Genomic DNA, 23471 nt, shown 5'->3' with positions numbered 1-23471 from the left:
CTCTTAGCTTTCTGAATGAGTTTGACTGCTTGCTTCTTTTCCAGTGGTAGTTCGTTGTCCCGGAGGTATTTGATGTAAGGCTCCCTCCAGTCCCCAGTGTGGTGGATCGTAAAAACCTCTAAGTGATGAGGAGGTGTTTGGAAATCAGGGAAAGATCCTTGTAAATATCTCGATTGAGTCTCCATGGATGGCCAATAGTACCCCATTCTTTGAATCTTTCTGTAAAGTGTTACCACTAACGTTTGCCCACAGACTTCCTCATGTATGCGCTTAAGCTGTTCTTCCGCTTCGTTGCTCCCAAGACATCGTGATGGATATCCATCAGGGTTTCGATAGTATATCCCTCCATGAAGCAAGAAGTAGTTTTTCAATTCCTTGAGGCTGACTTGGCCTTCTGAAATAGAGCTGCTCAATTCATGAATGATGGGTGCTCTCCAATCGTTCACTGGAATGTCTTCGATCTGAGTGAGCCAAGTTGATGATACCGTACGTCTCTGTACAGTGATCGTTTGCTGTGCTCCTTCAAATTGCAGCTTGGAGGCGAGAGTTTCTAGGCAATCAACATGCCTGTTGTTAGTCCCTCTAGTATGGACGATCGTTGCGTCAGCAAAATAGGTCAACAGTCGCTGAGCTTCTGTTCTGAATGGAGCAAGTGTGATTTCTTTGAGAGAATACGTTCCATTCATCTGGTTGACCAATAATTTTGAATCTCCCCTTATCTCGAGGTGTGTTGCTCCTGCTTGCTTGGCCAAGGATAATCCTAATAGGAAGGCTTCATATTCCGCTGAGTTGTTGGTGCAGTGGAAATCCAACTTGAACGAAAATGAGAAAACTTCACCAGATGGAGACACCAAAACTATGCCCGCTCCTCCGATGTCACTATTAGGGGTGGCAGATCCATCAAAGTATAGAAGCCATGTTTTTTCCTTGATGACCAAGATGTCTGGGAATTCGCAGGGTACTTCTTCATTTAGTGTTGTTGTGTCTTCCCCTGGAAAAGCGGCGAGCAAGTATGCGACCGATTGACCTTTGATGGCTTTAGGCGACGTGCAAGCTATGTCAAATTCCGACATCTGGAGTATCCACTTCGCTGGTATTCCTATCAAGGCTGGCTTTGATATCAAGAACTTTATGAGATCATCTTTGGAGATGAGTACGACCCTGTTAGATAGTAAGTAATGTCTGAACTTCTGGATTGCATGTACCAATGCCAGGCATGCCCTTTCGGCCTTTGGGTATCGTAGTTGAGCATCTCTCATTGTGCGGCTGAAGTAGTAAATTGGTCGTTCGACGCCTTCGTCATCTTCCTGAGCGAGGAGTGCGCCGATGGCGACGTCACTGGAGGCTGTGTAAATAATCAAAGCTCGTCCCTGCACTGGAGACCTCATGACGGACGGTGACAATAATATTTGTTGTATTTTATGGAAAGCTTCTTGTTGAACAGCTGTCCAGGTGAAGCTTGCTCCTTTCTTCAGCAGAGGCGTGAACGAAGCAATGAGTTGAGCTAATCCTAGAATGAAGCGTCGAATATAATTTACCTTGCCCATAAAGCTCTGTAATTCCTTCACGGTACGTGGAGGAGGCATGGTGGTAATAGCTTTTTCCTTGTCGGGGTCGACTTTGATCCCTTCAGCCGTGACCAGGAATCCTAAGAATTTTCCGGAAGAAACTCCGAATGCGCACTTTAAAGGATTCATTTTTAATTTGTATTCTCTGCACCTTTCGAACACCTGCCTTAGAACTTCGAGATGAGATGCTCGAGTCTTCGATTTTACCACCACATCATCAACATAGTCTTCTACTTTCTTGTGCATCATGTCGTGGAATATGGCAGTCATGGCTCGTTGGTAGGTGGCACCAGCATTCTTTAATCCAAAGGGCATCACGGTGTAGTGAAAATTCCCAATGGGAGTACGGAACGCAGTCTTGTTGGCGTCATGTTCATACATCTTTATCTGGTTGTACCCACTATAGCCGTCCATGAATGAGAACATACCGTGACCGCTGGTTGCATCGACGAGCATGTCAATGTTGGGTAGAGGAAAATCATCCTTCGGAAAACATTTATTCAAGTTCCTGAAGTCGAAACAACATCTGATTTGACCATTTTTCTTCTTAACAGGTACCATATTTTCTAGCCACGTTGGATAAAGAATAGGTTTGATGAACCCTGCTGCCAACAGTTTCTGGATTTCGACCTTTCTTTTTGCTCCTCGACTTCGTGTCTAAATTGTCTGGGCGGTTGTTTGACATATTTGGAACCAGGGACGATGTGCAGGTGATGGGTGACGAGTTTGTCATCCAGACCCGGCATTTCTTCGTACGTCCAGGCGAAGACATCTTGATATTCTTTTAATAATTTCACCAGTGGTCCGCTCCTCTGGTGATAGCGCTGAACTGATCAGGATTGGCCTTGTATCGTCTTCAGCCCCAATGTTGATTGTTTCAAGATCGTCAGTGGTAGAGTCAGTGCCGTCCTGTAGTTTTCGTGGGGCATCTTGGACTTCTTCAAGTGATTGCTCACTCTAACACGATTCTTCATGGTGAGGAGACTTTTCATCGTTCTCCCCGATTAATTGCTAATCTTTCCGTCGGCGATAAATGACTCTCCCTTCTACGTCTCGATCGGTCGTGAAGTTTGTCCCTGGAGTTGAGACTTGATCATTATGGCATTTAGTCGGTGTAGTAGGTGACTTGATCACTTTAGCAGCTGAGGATGACGGATCGTTATCAGCCTTCTCGATAGTCTTTCAGCTTGGAAGTGGAGTACTGTGAATCCTGCTTGGAGGTTCCGGGATGCCTTTTTGAGATTCAAGGAACTCAGTATCATAGACGGGATCATAAGGAGATGATGAAGCCGGAATGTGAACGATCTTGTTGTCGAGCAGGGCCTTCATGCATTGATGGTATGTTGAAGGAACCACCTTATTATCATGGAGCCATGGGCGTCCCGGTATTATATGGTAGTCAGGTTCTTGCTCGATCACGTGAAACTTCGCTTTCGATCGAATCGGCCCCACCCTCAAATCTATGTATGCATATCCATATGTATGGCTTTGACTTCCTTCAAATCCTATCATTAGGATGGGATAGCGAACGATTTTACCTTGTGGGAACCTGGCCATCCTAAGAGTCTTCATGGTGACAATGTTGGTAGAAGCACCGGTGTCAACAAGAGCTCTTCTAAATTCGGTGCCTTTGATGAAACCAGTGACATACAATGCTCAATTGTGTCCTTCATCCGTCATGCGATCTTCTTCTCTAAAAGAGATGTTGTCGATCGAATGCTCAGGCACTAGGGAGACTTCTTCAACTGATGGTGTTGGTGGCATTATTTGCACGCTGGATGATATCTGGTTGAGTGCTGAAAATGTGTCTGTGCGTTGATCCCTGGAGAAGTGCAGGAGTTCACATAGATTTTCTATCAAATGTGTGACATCTTGTTCCACCGGCTTCTCGTATGTGGTGAAGCTTTGATTCGAGGGTCAGATGACGCTTCAGTCCCCGGTGTTGAGACTTCTGGAGCGGAGGTACCGCCTAACTCGGATGTTAATTTGATGAGAAATTCGAGGATGTGGTTTATCGTCTCCTTCATCAGGTCCATGTTCCTGGTATGGACCTCTAGGATTTGAGCCAACTCTGCCAAAGTCGGGATCCCTCTGCCTTCCATGCCGCCAGGTGTAACATGAGGAATGTTTTCGTTTGAAATATTCTGATCTGAATTAGTTGAATTAGTCCTAAGACCAACCATATTGTGAGATTGTTAGATTGCAACTGAGAGATTAATCTCCCACTGTGGTCGCTAATCTGTAGATGGGGAAAAACGATTTGCTGGTTTTTAAGGAATTGAGGAGACGACCGTACGGAGGAGACTCCTCAAACCGAGCGAAATGTTAAACCTCACACAGATGCACCGCTGCAAAGGGGGTGCTTTAGATTCGAGAGATCAATCTGTAGTACTCCAGCCTAAATCAAGACAATGACCGTTCCAGAGTAAATTCAGTCACAAGAGAGGATGGGTTGATCTGTAGGAGGGAAGCTGAGAAATGTGTGGAATCGATGGTAATCAAAGATTGTGGGTGTGTGAATTCCGAATATGATAAGCTCTGAGTGATTGAAATTGCTCAACTGAGAGTAGTTGCTCAATTGATGAGTTGATGATCTCGTGTTGTCGATGAAACGTGAGATTGATGATACTGTTGATGATTCAATCATTATTCAGAGACTTATTTATATTGCTGGAATTGTAGACACCATGATTCCATGAAGTGTGACAGTTGATGGAATCAAGGAGTGGGGAAGTGGAGATCGTGTTTGAAACCAGTTGCTCAACGTGTGGAGACTTGGTCGATTTTCCACCCACTACCTCGTGAATTCCTTTAACTGATTGCACGACTTGCTCACATTCCATCGTGTGTTTGAACACACGTGCCGTAGACCGCCAGACCAAAACCCTAAGTGATATCCCCCCAAGTGACACGATTGACGTCTCGTGGTTTGTTAGTCAATTGATGACTTCGTGGTTTGATGAGACGATGAGTCCATGTAGTTGCTGAGTTGAACATGATGTTCTGAAACTCGTGAATTGAACATGTCATGAGACAGAGGTATAGTTCTTACGATGACGTGAGCAAGTATTGCTCATTCGGTGGATCGTTAAATATTGATTGTTGAACCAATATTCCTTGGTTTGAACAAATATTTATCATTTGAGCAAGTGTTTCTCATGTGATGAATTGTTGAATATTTGATCGTCTGAGCATGTGTTGCTCGTCTGATGGATTATTGGCAGCGCACCAAAAATATTAATTAGAATACTGGTCGTTGAACCGAGGATAATTAATAAAATTAATGACCATGAGGTCGTCATAAAATTATTAAGGTTAGAATCTGGAATGATGATCCTTGGATTCAGAAACCCTAATTTGATCAATTGATGATCAATTCATGGTTCGTCAGAATTTAAACCATGGGACGAAGGAGGGAGCGACTACATGGGATCGTGGATCAACCATGTAGTGTCTATATGCTCATGTGAGAAAATGCGAAGAAATCCTGAAGAGTTGACGATTTGTTGGTGAAAGAATGATTAAATGCTGGCTTAATCATTTATTCGAAAAAATACTCGTCTGAGCCTTAGGTGAGAAAACCTAATTAATTATGAGGAGGCGAGGGACCGACCATGGAGTCATGAAACCGGCCCTGGGTTGTCCCATGACCGTCTGACGATCACTTCATGAAAATCCAAAGTGTTTGGGAGAGTTTTGGACCTAATACGAGCAATTGTGCAAATTAGGTCAAAACTGTGAAAATTGATGGGACTGGCTTCCGTGAGCCAAAGAGTCAATCTTGGTTGCTCAAGATAGCGTGCTCGTGTCCCCAAGGCATCCGTGTCTCAGTCCTGAGAATTTTGATATTTTCTGGCGTGCAATTGAGCATTTATTCGAGAAAATATGCCAAAATTAGGGTTTCGACGAAACTGAGAAAAACACCATGAGATGATAAAATATAATTATAAAATAAGGAATGAGGAGGCGTGGGACCGCCATGGTCAAGGAATGGTCCTCCGGTTGTGACCACGATCCCGTGGTGCCTTTTCCTTAATTTTATAATATTTTGATGATTTTATGAAAAATTCATGAATTTTGAGAAATTTGATGAATTTTGGGAGTTTCCATGAATTGAAGGAGTTTTCATGAGTTCAAGGAAGCAAAAAATATTAAAATAATAAAACAAGGGCGTGTGGGACCGTAAAAGCATGGCCGGTCGTCTAGGGCCCGGTCCCACGTGTTTCCCTAATTTTAAAATGATTTTATGAAAAATTCATGAATTTTGAGAAATTTGATGAATTTAGGGAGTTTCCATGAATTGAAGGAGTTTTCATGAGTTCAAGGAAGCAAAAAATATTAAAATAATGAAAACAAGGGCGTGTGGGACCGTGGAGGCATGACCAGTCGGCTTGGGCCCGGTCCCACGAGTTTTCATAATTTTTTAATATTTTTTAGGTATTTTTGATGATTTGAGGGAATTTTTCCTAATTTGAGAGAAATACCATGAAATCAAGGAATTTGATGAATTCAAGGAAAACTAATAATAAAATAATAAGACAAAGGGGCGTGTGGGACCGGCTAGGGCATGACCGGCCGGCCAAGGCCCGGTCCCACAAGTTTTCATAATTTATCTTATTTTATTATTATTTGATTATTTATGCAAAAATATTGTGAAATCAAGGAGTTTTTTTCATGAAATTAGAGAAATAATAATAATAATAATAATAATAATAAAATAATAAAGAACCGTGGGTGTGGGTCCGGTTGGGACCAAGGCATGGCCGGTTGGCCAATGGTCACGCCCCACACTCCTTTCCTTCATTTTATATTATTATTTTATGGATTTATGGAAGTACCATGAAACCGAGGAGTTTCTTCGAGACGAAGGAGATTTGATAAAATGAGAGGATTTTCATCAAATCATGGAAAATCATGGAAAATAATAAAAATGCATTAAAATATAAAACTGGCATGGGAATGACCACGACACGGTCGGTCGGTCGTGTGTCCGTGTTCCCAGCACCCTGGTCAATATTTTTAATTATTTATTATTTTCTTCTCTATTTTGCATAGGTTCATCGTTTCGTTGTATTTTTGAAATACTCGTTCGTGCGGTGACTGTTAGTGTATCATCGTTGAATACACCTTCACTATTTGAATCGGGGCTTACTTAGAGGTAGCTCAGACGCCCGGTTGTTGATTATTTATCACTAATTGTGGAATTCAGTGGAGAATAATTCACAAAACTGAGTAATAAGATGTTTATTATTAATTCATAGGATCAGCTGAGGATTCGACTACGAATTCAGAATAATAAAGTGAGCATTACCATTCCATGGGATCGTAGATTCGACCATAGAATCAGAGTAAATAAGGTTTATCTATTACCATTTATGAGACCAGTTGTGGATTCGATCATGAAATCGGAGTAATGAGATAATATAGTTATTTCTATTCTATGAGATCAAGCTGTGGATTCGATCATAGAATCAGAACAATTGTTATTGTCATTCCATGGGACCAGTCGTGGATTCGACCATGGAATAGGAGCGATTGTAATTAGGAATAATTAACTTTGTGGATCTATACTAGCAGAGCAAGATGTCTAGGAGCATTAATCATCCCGATATGATCTTGTCGGTAAGTCATATCTTTTATATAGTCAGGGTAAACTCGTTGTTTGTTCCTGAAGACGTTATCGCTCTATACTAGCAGAGCAAGCTGTCTAGGAGCCGTCCATCACGTGATGCTATATATAAATAATCACTGAAAGTATTCATTATTCATGAGATATGCCGTTGTCCAGTCATGAGACTTCATATCTACATGTACTCTGAGAGAAATTACTCTCTGTTGAGAATTCGATAAGAGACTCGTGTCTCGATACTCACGTCCGATTGCTGAATCAGAGTTTCGTATAATTATGAGTTTACGAATTTAGCCTTTGTCGAAAATCCACCATCTACAGGTACCAAAGACCAGTGTTCAAGGATCAATCAATTTCAATCAACAACAAAGGTTGGTTTTACCAATTGATCGATTCAGTGCACAACCTGTGATATTTCAATTTTATAACAAAATATAATTAATCCGGAAAAGAAATAACACAGACAGCAGAAGTTTTGTTAATGAGGAAACCACAAATGCAGAAAAACCCCGGGACCTAGTCCAGATTGAACACCACACTGTATTAAGCCGCTACAAACACTAGCCTACTACAAACTAACTTCGATCTGGACTGTAGTTGAACCCCAATCAATCGAACACTGATTCAAGGTACAGTTGTGTTCCTTACGTCTCTGATCCCAGCAGGATACTACGCACTTGATTCCCTTAGCTGATCTCACCCACAACTAAGAGTTGCTACGACCCAAAGTCGAAGACTTGATAAACAAATCTGTCTCACACAGAAAAGTCTATAGGAATAGATAAATCTGTCTCCCACAGAAATACCTACGGGTTTTTGTTCCGTCTTTTGATAAATCAAGGTGAACAAGAACCAATTGATATACCGGACTTATATTCCCGAAGAACAACCTAGAAATATACGAGTGTCTGAACTAATTTTAAAGAGAGCGAGTTTATGCGACTCGGGTGAATCAGCGATCGACTCAGTCAACTTTTTTTCTTCGTCTCATCGTTTTCTGCGTGAATCAAAGTTTTAATTCAGGTGATTTATCTTTATTTCAAATGATTGGTGTTCTAAATATGATAGTAAATGATTGATAATTGTTTGGAAACAACAATAAATCGATCAGAAACAATTTTTTCTGAATCAAATACTTTAGGTTCTAAATCTAGATCTAACTCTGAAGAAAAATGAGTAATTGTAAGGAAGATAGTCCAAAATGTTTTATTTCTGATGATGATATTGAAGAAAGTTTGAATGAATGGAAATACAACTTGATTGGAAGATTAGATTTCGTTAAAATGAAGTTTAAAACTGCTGATTCTAGTTTAAGAAATCAGTGGAAAGTTAAGGGTTCTCTTCAATTGATACCACTGGGGAAAGGATTTTTTGTTATTAAACTTGATAATGAAGATGATAAACAATATATCTGGAGTGGAGATTGGATGGTTGAAGATCAAAATTTAAAACTCAGATTCTGGGAACCAAATTTCAAACCAGAGGAACAAAAAAGTACTTCTGCTTTTGTTTGGGTTCAATTTCCAGGACTTAGCATGGAATACTGGAAAGAAAAGATTATTCTAAACATGGGGAATTCTTTAGGTCGCTCTGTTAGATTTGATGAAACAACTCTGAAGAAAGAAATTGGGCATTATGCAAGTGTTTTGGTGGAAATGGATATGTCTAAATATATTCCAAACAAAATATGGGTTGAATCCAAGTATGGCAGCTTTGAAAAGAGAGTACATATTCCAAAGCTTCCAAAATTTTGTATACATTGTCAAGTGGTTGAACACTCAGTTACAGAGTGCAGATAAAAAAATAAAGCCCCAGAGCAAGAAGTAGCAGAACCTGTAATTCAATCTAAGAATGTCTGGAGACAGGTGAAAAATAAGAACAAGATTGGCTTTGATATTTGCTTTGGTGATGATGACATAAATCATAAGAATCAACAGACTAATATTCTTGATAGTGAGGATGAGATTGTGGATGCCATTATTCCTCCAATTTCGGTTTGTTCATGAAGGTGCAACTGAAAGCAGGTCAGCCTCCACTAGGGACCCTAGAAGATGGTGGTCATGTTCTTTTTGGATACAAATACTCATGGGCATGTGAAATCCATGGTGTTATCGTAAGTAATCTCAATAACACTTTGTTTTTATTTAAGTGTATCTATCTTAAATTTTCTTCAAGTGTTTGTATTTGTTTTAATTTTGTGTTTTTGGTACTTAGGATCACAAGCATGCCATCCGTATTTTTAGGCGCCAAGCTTCAAACACTATGATGAAGATATGACCACTTGACAAGGAATGTGATGAGGTGAAAGCGATTGTCAAGAACTCCGCGTTGTGGCCTGCGGTTGAGAGTTCGATTGTTGAGTATGAAAAAGTTACCGTATCTGCATTATGTGAGAGGTTCTACGGAGATATTCATACAATGTTATTCCCATTCGGAGAGATGGAGGAAACTCTCGATGATGCTCATCAAATTATAGGCCTCGAGGTTGAGGGAAAAGCCCTCCAGGATGGCTACGATGATGCCATTTCTTTGTAAAATATCTTCAAATTGACCAAGATCTTGTTCGGTTTGGATGAGAAGCAGACAAAGTCTTTGTTTGTGAAGAAGGATGGTTATCTAAGCAGGAAGTTAAGTCTGAAGATGTTGAGGGACACATACTCTGGGACCCAGAAAATCTTCGATGAAGAAGGAAGTGTGTCCATGGTGCAAATCAATGCTACTGTGTCAGCTTATTTGCTATATATCTTGGGCAACTGTATCTTCCCTGACAGTTCCAGAAGCTTGGTCGACGGCAAGTATCTTCAACTACTGCATCAATTTGATCAGATGCATAAGTATTCTTAAGGTACCACGGTGGTTGAATGCAGAGTTGACAAAGGCTTCAAGATCTCTAGTGAAGCAAGTTAACGGAAATCTATGTCTCTTCCAGGTAATTCAATTGTCTAAATCATTTAATTTGCAAAATGCTTATAAGATATAAGATTCTTACTAAGCTTTTTGTTTGCATAGATTTGGATAATGTGCACTTCCCTACTTTGGTGAAAGCCAACCCCCACATCAAAGTGAACACTAAGCTTGCGAGTCACCTGCCAAGAGGACAACGATACAGTTTTACTAGTGCTCATGATAAGGATATGCCACAACAGCTTATCAACATGAGAGTCACCTTAGACAAATTGACTGCGGATGAGGTAATATTTGATCTATATCGAGATGATAAAAATGAAGGTATAATCGTAAGGAGAGATGATGTTGCATCCTACTACGGTCCCTTGTTTTACCCCCAAGGATTTTCAATGTACGATCCACATCGGGTAATGCGACAAGTGGATTACTTCCAAGAAGAACCCCATCCCAGTGATGATCCGTTCTTTAAAGTGGAGAGGGAAGGATGCAGTACATCCCAAAAAAGTATTGACGTCGTTTACGCTCCACCACCAGAGATTTCTCATTGGGACGGAAGATGTGACCGTAAAATCGATACAAGTCTTTTGGACGAGGTGACCGAAGGTCATGAAGGTCATGAACCAATAGTAGGCTCGAGCATCTCTTAAATATCATCCTTTCAACTCTCAAGATAGATATAGGGATGAAATTACCTATAGTTAGGTAGCAAAGTGAGATCTAATCCCATCATGACTATGGAGAGATGAGTTGAAAAAACCATTTGAGAGTTTGGATCTAGTATTTCTTACCTTCCTTCGACTATTTCTTATTCCAAAAAAATCGACATAGACTCTTTAGGAAAAATATCCGAGGGACTTTTCTGAGGATTAAGTCTAGGACCTCTAGAAATTGGTTCTAGGGGATTAGAGGAGAGAGGTCTCCATCTTCTAGACTTAGATCTAGAAAACTCATTCTCATAAACACTGGAAATGTGTATTATGGTGTAAGACTTTGCACCATGCGAAGAAACACGATCCATGTGGAGATTTCGAGATGAGTGATCATAGAAGTCTCTTTTATGAGAGATCTGGCTTTCCGTAGGAATAAAATCCATTATAGATGTCGTCAGACACTTTACTCTGTCGATGGTAAAAAGAAGAAGATTTTGAAGATCATAAATCTGTTTCTTTCTAGCAAAACAATGTTGAACATAGTGATTCTTTTTCCCATATAAAGAATAGGTTCGTGGAAGAGAAACATTGGAAGGAACCTGTTTTAAGTTCATAGCCCTATTAGAAGACTGCAAGTTATGTAAACACTTCTTAACAGGAACTTCCTTTGGAGAGCATTTCTTCATGTACTGTAATTCTGGCTGGGAATTAGTGATCGGCACAGAAGATTTTCTCACTACAACAGAGTTTTCCTTCTTCAAGGATTTGCACTGTTCCTGGGCTAAAATAAGGGATGCTCCCAGTTTCTCTTTTTCAACACGAAGGCTGTTTAGATCAGATGAATGCGTCTCGATCAAACGTTTTTCTCTAATTGAATCTCCTTTAACAATATCCTCAAGAACACTAATCTTTTCATGATGTAGGGTAGTTTCTTGAATTAGTTTTTCGATATTGTTGGAGAATGACTCAATGATATTGTAGAGTTCCCGTTCTCGACCAAGAGACTTTTCAAATTCATCAATGAGTTGAGCGTGATTTTGAAGGTTTTCCCTATATCCTATCCCCACTTTTCCTATTTCCCATCCATCTAAATTCCCATCCCTAATAATCTGATCAGATTTTAGATAGTGGTAAGAAAGGTTGTCGTTCACTCGAACTTGATGAGATTGATTTTAAGAATTAATAAACTAAACTAAACTAAAAAATATATACAAAAATATTGTCACAGGATGAAGAGAGTTACTGGGACTAGGATTTCGTCGAATTCATAACATAGGGTTCAATTTATTTATTCTCAACAATTAAAGCTCAATAAATAAAATTAACATGGACTCTGATTTTTCCAAGGTATATTCTCAAAAGATTAGTTGTAAATCCTAAGCATGATGTATCAAAACATTTAATCTAAGCATACCTCATCAAATTAAATGACAACCAATTAATTCTAATCATATTTCAATTAAAATTAATGCAAAAGTCTTAGAAAGAATTAAATAATTTTACCCATGTATGAAATTCGTCTTCCTCCGTCGTCCCAGTGTTGGGGTTTAGCTCCACATGGTGAAAACACGCTCAAAATAGTTTTTCATTGCTCAAAAGTGTTTATAAAATGTATCCGGTGCGCCCTCGGCGGCCCTTGAAAATCCGGAGGACCGAGTGCCATCCACACCCGGTCGTACTCATAACCGCATTAGGTCTCCAAAGTGAACAAAATAACAAAAGCAGCGAATTCGCAACGATGCAAGGATGTTACAAACTCGCCGTTACAAAGCAGTGTTTGGTGAACCGAAGATATGCGTTGCTAAAGGACTGTTACAGAACTTTTGAAATTTACGACAGTATAAAACGACAGTTTCTTACAGTCTATTGTTCTTCGTGTTCATCTTCATGCAGCAGCAATATAATTGCTCTACAGCTCTATTTTCTCGCTCTGTATCCTCTCCTAACTCTCCAGGTCCTTCTCTGCATCCCCAAAACCCTATTATATACTCAACAGGGGATCAAAATCACTGTAATCAATCCGGAATCATTCTCATTAATGCTGCCAGCCACGGGAATATTTTCTTTCTTTTTTTTCTTCTCCTGCACGTGTCTGTAGCAATCCAGTTCACTCCAAAACCTCCTTGTTTAACTCAATCACGCTCCACAAGTCTTTCAAACACGCTCAAACTCTTTGTAATCCCGTAACATACCCTTGCAAACTCGTGCTCCTCTGTTTTTTTCCACACGATTATTCAGCCAAATCCAATCGAATACAAGGTCCTTACCATCCCTGTTTAATCAAAACAGGTCCATTGCAATCCAAATCAGCTAGAAAGTTGCACAAAATCTTCCTAAAATCATCACAGAATCTTCAACCAACTCCGAGTATTTTTCCTCCCCTGTTTTGGGAAATCTTACCATATCTTCCTTTCTTTTCGATTTTAAGTCCACCAAATATCTTGTTTAGTCGTAGCAGACTATTACCAAACCAAACCCACGAAAAGATTGCATAAAATCACGTCCAAAATCCACCCTGAGAAGTCACGCAGCTACAAACTCCATTTTCCCGCCAAAACCAGGTGAAGAAGAAGGTCGCCCCCTATCCAGAGTAAGGGTTCCAATAGCACTGGGGTGTGTATAGTAAGAAGTTGGCCCATATCGAAAGATGTACCCCTTATCCAAAAATGAGAGTCCGAATAACACATGTCCTCCGGGTGCCAAAATCAACTTTTCGAGCGGAATTTTCCAACAAAGTTTATTTCTCAAAAACACCTACACACACATAAAATATCAATATTAGTACAAAATCGAGCACTAACAATACAGAACATGAGGACAACTTAGACACAAAAATGTGTCTATCAAATACCCCCAAACTTATTATTTGCTAGTCCCGAGCAAATCTAATCAACAAAGCCGAGTTATAGTCTCGGGAGGGTTTACCAGAGATGTACCCACAAAACCTTTACTCCAGACCCTAGACATATACGCAGAACCTTGGAAGGCACTAAAGAATCTCCTTGGTTGGCATACTCTCATGGACTACAGAAGGAAGTACCCTGATGCGAAATTCCAATTGTTGTACACGAGTATGAACTCAAGCGCACTAAAATTCAAATATAAGTGACAGAGCTCTACTCAGATAGTTTCTGTACATCATAACCAGAGTCAACCAATCACATGGAAAGATTAAGAGGATGGATGTAGAGAAAGACGTAGATGGTTTTGATGTTGACTAAGGTGAACGGTGTAACCCATGTCTGTCTGAAGGCCACTACTAGGATGAACCTATCCTAATGGACTGAGATACCGGTCTAACTAATATCAACACAGCTGGCATATACAAGGGGACCAGCGGGTGATAATCCTAACTCTAGGTCAACGCAACTGGCATATACAAGGGCACCCGTGGTCGACTTTATTGAATTTATTCTGGTTGGTCTGATGGTCTGGTCTCAATTTTTTTTCTTTTGTTTTTTTGGTATCTCAATCACTCTATTTTATCCTACCAATGGTAACAACTTGAATGGTGTGCCCCACCAAATCACTTATAAAAAAAAGAAAAATAAAAACAGAAGGTGAAAAGGATTCAACAAGATATGGCGAAACTACCATTTTTTTTTCTAACACCTGAGCTCTGTGCTTTTATGAATAGACTCTATAGATGTTTTCATCTAATCAGATTGGTTTCTCAACTCCTACAACCAAGATGTTCCCATCCACTTAGATTGGTTAGTGCCAACCTTAATAGTCATAAATTTCTAGGCTCTGGAGTTTATTTATTTATACTGCAACTAAAAAGTTTCTCCCATACCCCCAAACTTAAATCTAACATTGTCCTCAATGTTCTAAAGATGAAATTAAAAGCATGAACAAGGAGAAACTGTTACCACTTGAAGAAAAGAGTTAACGAAAGATATTACCGTATTGCATGAGCATGGGTTACCTCCCAATAAGTGCTAAGTTTAAAGTCTTCAGCCAGACTAAGAAAGGATTAACCACCTTATAGAATCATAAAGTAATAGCTGGGAAAACTGCGGATTACCAAAACCAAATAGGGCTATCACAAGTAAAAGGAATCTGCAACATGCCAAGAAAATTAACGAATAAAGCACACCCTTGTCTAGTTTCCTGTTTAAGGCAACTACATCTAGCTGTGGTTCAGGTTCAGGTTCTATAACTGGGTCTAGATAAAATATTTTCATGGACTGCATTTCCTCGTAGCTAAGATCCGATTCAGGTATTAGAGTCTGGAAAAACTCAAGTAAAAACTTAGAAGCACATAATAATAACCTAAATAGCCGCGGATCCTTAAAGTCAATCATTTTTGACTCACACAATTGACCACGATGAAAGTGGTGGTCTTCCTTAAACAAATGTGTCAACCCTAATCTCCTAAAGTAATTAGGTTTAGTCTCAAAACTTAATAACTAACACACCTGTAACTCATATGTTCCCACAATTGAGAGAAATGTTTTTGGTGGGAAAACAAAGTCAATTTTGGTATCATGGCCTGGGTTAACCACATCAACCAGAGGATGGGTTTCTAACAACTGAGATTCACTCTGGACATCATGAGGTTCGGGAAAACGTGTATGATGATAATCTTGTAAAATGGTTGAGGCATATCTGTTAAGTCCCGAGCGAGGTACCTTTCTAAGAGTTAAAGCACATGGAGAATGATAATCACCCCCAAACTTAGAATTTTCAGTGTCTCTAGAAAGACTAGTCACAACTTCCCTACTTTCTAGGTCATCAGATTCCTGGAAATGGTCAATTGATTCTTCTAAGTCAGGTTCATCCTCACTCATCTCTACGAGTTCACTTTCTTTGTCTAATACTATTGTTTCTAAATCACTAGACTCAAAATAAACTCGTTCCTCTAAACCTTTGTTAGCTTCGTGAAAAGGAAATACTACATCGTCTAAAACGAGGATATTTCTAGTCAAATCCTCGTCCTTTTGAATAGATGAATAATTATTAAAATTATTTGGATTTGTACTAGAATTAACATTATCATTATAAAGCTTATTGGGAGTAACAGATTCCTCATCACTATGCCTATATATTTCAGATTCTTCATCAATATTATCCTCATCACAATCATTATTATAATAACATGAAAATGGTTGAACCTCATCTACACAAGTAGTGTTACCAATTCTAACCTCGTCATCCTGATTATAAAAATTGTCGTCATTTTCACGGGTGATATTGGAAAGAATGTATTGGCAATCAAGAGTAATTCGAGCAATTCTTTCTTCCGTCTCTAACTCTAACCTATGTGTTGACTCAGCAAACTCTCGTGTTGACTTAGTTAACTTACATGTGACTCAGATAACTTGTTGAGGGTATCTTCTAATGAAGTTTCACTCATTGCTACATTTCTTTCGTCCATAACTAAGTCATTTGTGTCCGCTAACTTATGTGTCGACTCAAGTAACTTATGCGTTGACTCAAGTATCTTACGTGCCTCATCTAGAGAAGAGGAATTTTAGGAATTTTGCTCGTATGACCGGTATTCATGTGAATAGTAATTGGACTCACCATGGTATGAGCCATAATCTTCAAAAGGTTGGCGTTCCCAACCACTATTCACACTATGGTCAAAGTAATGTCCATTTTGAAAATCAGTTGGATATTCGTTGTATTGGCTATTGTAATAATACCAGTTCGACATCCTCAAAAATAAACCCACTGACAGGGGATTCGTGGGTGAATAGAGTCTTACCTCCCGTACCAGACGGGCGACGAATCGTTGAAGTCGACTCAGGCCATCGACTCCTATGTCAGTGTACGAACCTGAGGGGCCGAGACAGTATCGTAACTGTCGTCCTTCCCTGCAATAGTTTTATATTTAATTTTTAACCCTTCATTAGGGTTTTAATAAAAAATAATAATGTCCAAATGTCCCAAAAGTTCAAAAAGTATCCAAAAATAAAAAATTACAAAAAAAATAAACCCTATTTATAGTTTCTAAAAATAAAATAGAATAAAATAATCATATACAAAATCTTGTTCTTCAGTCCTTTTGGATTCCTCTTTTGTTTCCTTCTTTGGCTTCGCTTTTATTTTCAGCACTTTCTCTCTTTTTCTTTAGCTTAACTCCAAATCTGAAAGCAATCAAGAAATACAAAACGCGTCAAAAAGAACAAAAATAATAAAAATAAAAATAAAACCTAAAAAAAAATTTATACACAAGTCCGCGTCGGCGGCGCCAAAAATTGATCAGATTTTAGATAGTGGTAAGAAAGGTTGTCGTTCACTCGAACTTGATGAGATTTATTTTAAGAATTAATAAACTAAACTAAACTAAACCAAAATATATATACAAAAATATTATCACAGGATGAAGAGAGTTACTGGGACTAGGATTTCATCGAATTCATAACATAGGGTTCAATTTATTTATTCTCAACAATTAAAGCTCAATAAATAAAACTAAAATGGACTCTGATTTTGCCAAGTTAGATTCTCAAAAGATTAGTTGTAAATCCTAAGCATGATGTATCAAAACATTTAAGCTAAGCATACCTCATCAAATTAAATGACAACTAATTAATTCAAATCATATTTCAATTAAAATTAATGCAAAAGTCTTAAAAAGAATTAAATAATTTTACCCATGTATGAAATTCGTCTTCCTCTGTCGTCCCAGTGTTGGAGTTTAGCTCCACATGGTGAAAACACGCTCAAAATAATTTTTCATTGCTCAAAAGTGTCTACAAGATGTGAAAATGGAGAAAATAACAAAAGCAACGAATTTGGAACGATGCACGGATGTTACAAACTCGCTGTTACAAAGCAGTGTTTGGTGAACCGAAGATATGCGTTGCTAAAGGACTGTTATAGAACTTTTGAAATTTACGACAGTATAAAACGACAGTTACTTACAGTCTATTGTTCTTCGTGTTCATCTTCATGCAGCAGCAGCAGAATTGCTCTGCAACTCTATTTTCTCGCTCTGTATCCTCTCCTAACTTTCCATGTCCTTCTCTGCATCCCCAGAACCCTATATATACTCGACAGGGGCTCAAAATCACTGTAATCAATCCGGATTCATTCTCATTAATGCTGCCAGCCACGAGAATATTTTCTTTCTTTTTTTCTTCTCTTGCACGCGTCTGTAGCAATCCAGTTCACTCCAAAACCTCCTTGTTTAACTCAATCACGCTCCACAAGTCTTTCAAACACGCTCAAACTCTTTGTAATCCCGTAACATACCCTTGCAAACTCGTGCTCCTCTGTTTTTTCTCCATACGATTATTCAGCCAAATCCAATTGAATCCAAGGTCCTTACCATCCCTGTTTAATCAAAACAGGTCCATTGCAATCCAAATCAGCGAGAAAGTTGCACAAAATCTTCCTAAAATCATCACAGAATCTTCAACCAACTCCGAGTATTTTTCCTCCCCTGTTTTGGGAAATCTTCCCATATCTTCCTTTCTTTTCGATTTTAAGTCCACCAAATATCCTGTTTAGTCGTAGCAGACTATTACCAAACCAAACCCACGAAAAGATTGCATAAAATCACGTCCAAAATCCGCCCTGAGAAGTCACGCTGCTACAAACTCCATTTTCCCGCCAAAACCAGGTGAAGAAGAAGGTCGCCCCCTATCCAGAGTAGGGGTTGCCAATAGCACTGGGGTGTGTATAGTAAGAAGGTGGCCCTTATCGAAAGAGGTGCCCCTTAGTAATTGAGTACCCCTTATCCAAAACTGAGAGTCCGAATAACACATGTCCTCCGGGTGCCAAAAGCAACTTTTCGAGCCGAATTTTCCAACATAGTTTATTTCTCAAAAACACCTACACATAAAATATCAATATTAGTACAAAATCGAGCACTAACAATACAGAACATGAGGACAACTTAGACACAAAAATGTGTCTATCATAATCCTATATACCACCCATACAAATTCTCACGCATCCTAAATACCTCCCTTGACTTTTTATTTAAACCTAACAATAAAAATCACCCAACACCTAAACAAAAAAATCCAATTTATTCTCGATCTCCATCTCCACCACCGACAACTGTATCTTCTTTCCCACCTCCACATTCCACCACTACCTTCAATCACCTTTTGTTTTGTTTTACAGGTTTGGTATCAAACGATGCTTCATGAACTTCTAGGGGTCTTTACACCCTCATGACCTATCCACGACCAGTTAAATGCATCAAAGGATATCAATTATAAACATTAAGTTGCAGAGAAATGGTTGAACAAAACTATCCGTATCATTATGGTTATTCAATTCTTGGACTGTACTTAGCTAAGATTCTAATCTCATGAAGTCTCGTATGATTTGTATGCTCTGTACACCTACGTACCTCCTCTTCCACAACTCTAGAGTTTTAATTAAGTTGAAAATAGAAGGAAAATCATTTATGACAATATGTTTGAGTACTTCTAGCGACATTAAGCTTAATACCACGTGGAAGGCAAATCATTCACGAACGAGTTTCTTTTTTTTTTTTTTTTTTTTTTTTTTTTTTGAAGCACGACCTAGGGTTTCTACCTTAAAGGTCTATTGATGTTTTTTCTTATCGGTAAGGAAGAAGAAATAAAAATGCTAATAGCCATGGTCATAGATAGTTGACTTTTATAGGTGGTAAATAGGAAAAAACGAAATCAAAAGTGAATTAATGTTTCAAATTGTTAAGGGGATGGGAAATAGGAAAAATGAGGGTGGGAAATAGGAAAAACCATTTTGAAAATCAACATTCTCAGTAGATTTTTTTGAAGATCTGGTGAATTCCATTTCAACTTCTGACATAGTGTCAACTGTCTCATTTGAGGAAATGTGTTTTCCTGTACTGATATCAATTGAAAAAGTGGAGGTCTAACACACACACCCAATATTTCGCTTAGCAATTTGTATGGACAAACTCCAATATACTTTCGAGAGAATCAACTAGACATTCAGACTCAATCCCAAGAAAAGTATATCCAAGAGTTGTATCTCTGTTCCACAATGTAATCAGCAAATCAAACAGATAGAAATCCGTGAGCCTGATTATTATGTGAAACAACTTGAACGGTACCAAAGGCCAATGTTCAAGCTTCAATCAATATAATCTATAACCAAAGGTTGGATTCTCTAATTTATTAAATTACGCACAGCCTGTGATATTTCTATCATATAACAAAATATAATGCGGAAAAGAAATAACACAGTGTTTGTGAGTGAAAACTGTTTCTGCCATTTTGGTAAATTCGGGTGTGTGGATGAGAAACGAATCTAAACCCTAAACAATGCACTGCACGAGAGTATTTTTGATTCTAGAGATCAATCTGTACAATCCTGGCCTAAACCAAGAAATGGTCGTTCCAGGCTTGCTTCGGTCACAAAGTGAAGGAGAAGGGTTGGTCTTAGGGAGGGAAGCGAAGAAAGTGTTGAAACCAGAATCGTTGATTCTGAAGGTGTGGTTTTTTACGACTTGTATCAGAAAGTGGAACTGGCTTGCGTAATGAAAGCTATCAGTTCTTTGGTGATATCTGGATACTGTGTTGTTCTCTGACCAAAACTTGTTGTTTGGTGGAAATAGGTGAAGCCTATTTATACAAGTCATATTGAAACGTACCCTGGTCTCGTAGGAAGTGGGAACCATTGGGTCATGGAAGAGTGTAGTAACGTATAACCGTCAGAAACCCATGCTTCCATGATGAAGGAAGTGGATCCGATTACACCCGTTACTTCTTGCCGCCACTAATTGTCCCGCTTCATGACACTTTCTTATAACGGGCATATTGCACGCCGCACGCTGTAAACCGCCAGACCAATACCCTGATGAGTATCCCCCCCAGTTTGTGACATGTTTGATGTCTCGAGTGTTTTCGTGGAAAACGTGTAGCACTTTGCTACGTGTGGCAAGTCAAAGTCAAGGGACTTACCGCAGGAAAATAACATGTGATGCAATTAGGCTCGTTTTGGCTGGTCGCCTAAAACTTACCACAAGTTTGTTAGTTCGGTGGCGAACTTCGATGGCTGAGATCGCATCTCTTGAGGAAGGGTAGCTGTTGATTATGGCTACCTTGTGTTGGCGCTTGATAATGGCGTAATGGTGTTTTGGTGTACGCCAGTGGCAATGTGGCATGGCTGGCATGGCTCGTGTATGTCAGTGGCACGGTGGTGCAAGTGGCGCCTGGCGTAGCCATGGCCACTAGATTTAGGCGGCTGGTCGCCTAAAACTTTCCACAATCCTGTCATCTCGGTGGCGGACTTGGATGGCTGAGATTGCATCTCATGAGGAAGGGTAGTCGTCGATTATGGCTACCTTCTGTTGGCGCCTGGTAATGGTACAATGGCGCCTTTAGCGCACGCCAGTGGCATTGCGGCATGGATGGCATAGTTCGTGCATACCAGTGGCGTGGTGGAGTGGCTGTCATAGTTTGTGCATGCCAGCGGCACGACGGTGTAAGTGGCGCCTGGCGTAGCCATGGCCACTGAAATTTTGGCACGTTGGTGTTAGACTCAAACGTGGTGTGGCAACATCAGTTTTAATGGACACATTGATCCCCATGTTCTGTGGAACATTGTTTGGCTCGGTTGGCGTGGAAACTTTGCCTAAATTAGGGTTTGGCATGCCGAAACCCTAATTAGCATATATGGCATGTAGTATGCGGTAGGTGGTCGCGGCATGACATTTTATACAAACGACGCCAGAGTCATGCCGGAGGAGCCATAGGCAGGCCACCATGTAGAAACGACCACAGGAACAAATATTTCCACGAGTGGCCATGGTGTGGCGCCTTTTTTAGGGTTTCCTAAATCCGTGCGGCTTGCGGCATGTTGCGGGTCCGAGGTGACATAGTTTTAGGCCACAATTAGAAATTAAGGTTTCATCCACCGCCACTAGAGCATGGTCGCGCCTAGGGTTCAGGCTAGCCAAATTGAAGTCCGTTGTGAAGCTTGTCACGCACGGAGAGTGGGTTGGCAAGTTTTGGCATGCTATCGCGGTAAGTGGCGCGTTTGGCATGTGCACTTGGCATGCCTGTTTGGCGTGTGCGATTGGCATGTCGTTTGGCATGTGCGCCTGACATGTTTGTTTTTGGCATGTTTGGCATGACATTAGTATATTGACATGGTTTTGGGAAGAAAACTTAGTATGGCGATCTCTTGACACAATTTCCACCTCTTTTAAGGCTGTGGCAGGTTTAGAGCAACCTGATTGGTCAATGAAAGTAGGGAGACGGCCAAGCATGGGCGTGGCTACCCTTTTGGTGCGCATGGCAGGTTTAATGCGACCTGATTGGTCGATGGGGAATAGGCCGGAAAGTATGGGCCCAGCCACAACTCATGGGAGTGTGGCAGGTTTACGGCGACCTGATTGGACGAAAAAGGAGTAGGGCCGGTTAGGTAGCATGGGGCGTGGCCAAGTGGCACTAGCTGGCCTGTGGTGTGGCCACGCTTCCTCTCATTGTTGTTCTTTCTTCGTGGCTCCGCTACTCTTTGTTTTCTGATTTTGGGAAGGACTCTGCACCTATTAATCCGCGGTGGATCAATTGCTTAGTTGCTTAAGCGTAATTTCGACCAACGGGGTCTAATATACTGGCGCAGGGCGCAAAAACCCTAATTTTGCAAATTAGTCAGGTTCATGAGTTTTTTGTGAGTTATCACAAAATTAATTGGATTTTGTGTGCTGCCACAAAATTCCTTATTTACAGAGTACAGTGTGCTTTCTGTCTGAGCGTTTTGTGCAATAGCCTTAACTTTGGTACTTGGAAATCCGTGCTACTCTGCTACGAGTGAACACAAATCCTTCATGCCATACCGATATTAAGGGTTCTGTTGGGGAACATAGCACAAGAAAACTACTCAGTGAATCTTATATTAATAATTTATATAGGTAGGGCGCCGAAATTTACAGAACATATGGGAGGGTTGCTACATACGCCAGTGTGGATAAATTTCATGTAAATATATTGAACGGTTCCATAAATATGCCAGTGAAGAGGTTAACACTCACGGCTCTGTTTCCTTACAGAGTGACGTTACATCAGATGCAAGGTTTTACAATTTTACCCTAAGCTAAAAACCACCATCAACACAGGGACACCTGAAATTTTGTTAACGAGGAAACCGCAAATGCAGAAAAACCCCGGTACCTAGTCCAGATTTGAACACCACACTGTATTAAGCCGCTACAGACACTAGCCTACTACCAAGTTAGCTTCGGATTGGAATGTAGTTTATCCCTAACCAATCTCACACTGATCAAGGTACAGTTGCGTTCCTTACGCCTCTTGAACCACGCCGGATTCATCACACTTGATTCCCTTTGCTGATCTCACCCACAACTAAGAGTTGATACGACCCAAAGTCAAAGACTTGATAAACAAATTTGTCTCACACAAAAGAGTCTATTGTATAGATAAATCTGTCTCCCACAGATATATCTATGAGTTTTGTTCCGTATTTTGATAAATCGAGGTGAACAAGAACCAATTGATAAACCAGACTTATATTATAACATCCTAGTATTATCAATCACCTCACAATAATCTTAATCGATTAGCGAAACAAGATATTGCGGAATCACAAACAATAAGACGAAGATGTTTGTGACTACTTTTCAATCTTTCCTATCGGAGAATAAATCTCGAGCAAATCTTAAAAAAGATAGTACTCAATCACGATAGAAAACAGCAAGATCAGAAGACGCAACTACAGAGAAAATAGTTGGGTCTGGCTTCACAATCCCAATGAATTCTTCAAGTCGTTAACCTA

Source organism: Papaver somniferum, chromosome 7, assembly GCF_003573695.1.
Source record: "Papaver somniferum cultivar HN1 chromosome 7, ASM357369v1, whole genome shotgun sequence".
In the NCBI taxonomy this organism is placed as follows: Eukaryota; Viridiplantae; Streptophyta; class Magnoliopsida; order Ranunculales; family Papaveraceae; genus Papaver; species Papaver somniferum.
This window is presented reverse-complemented; position numbering follows the sequence as displayed.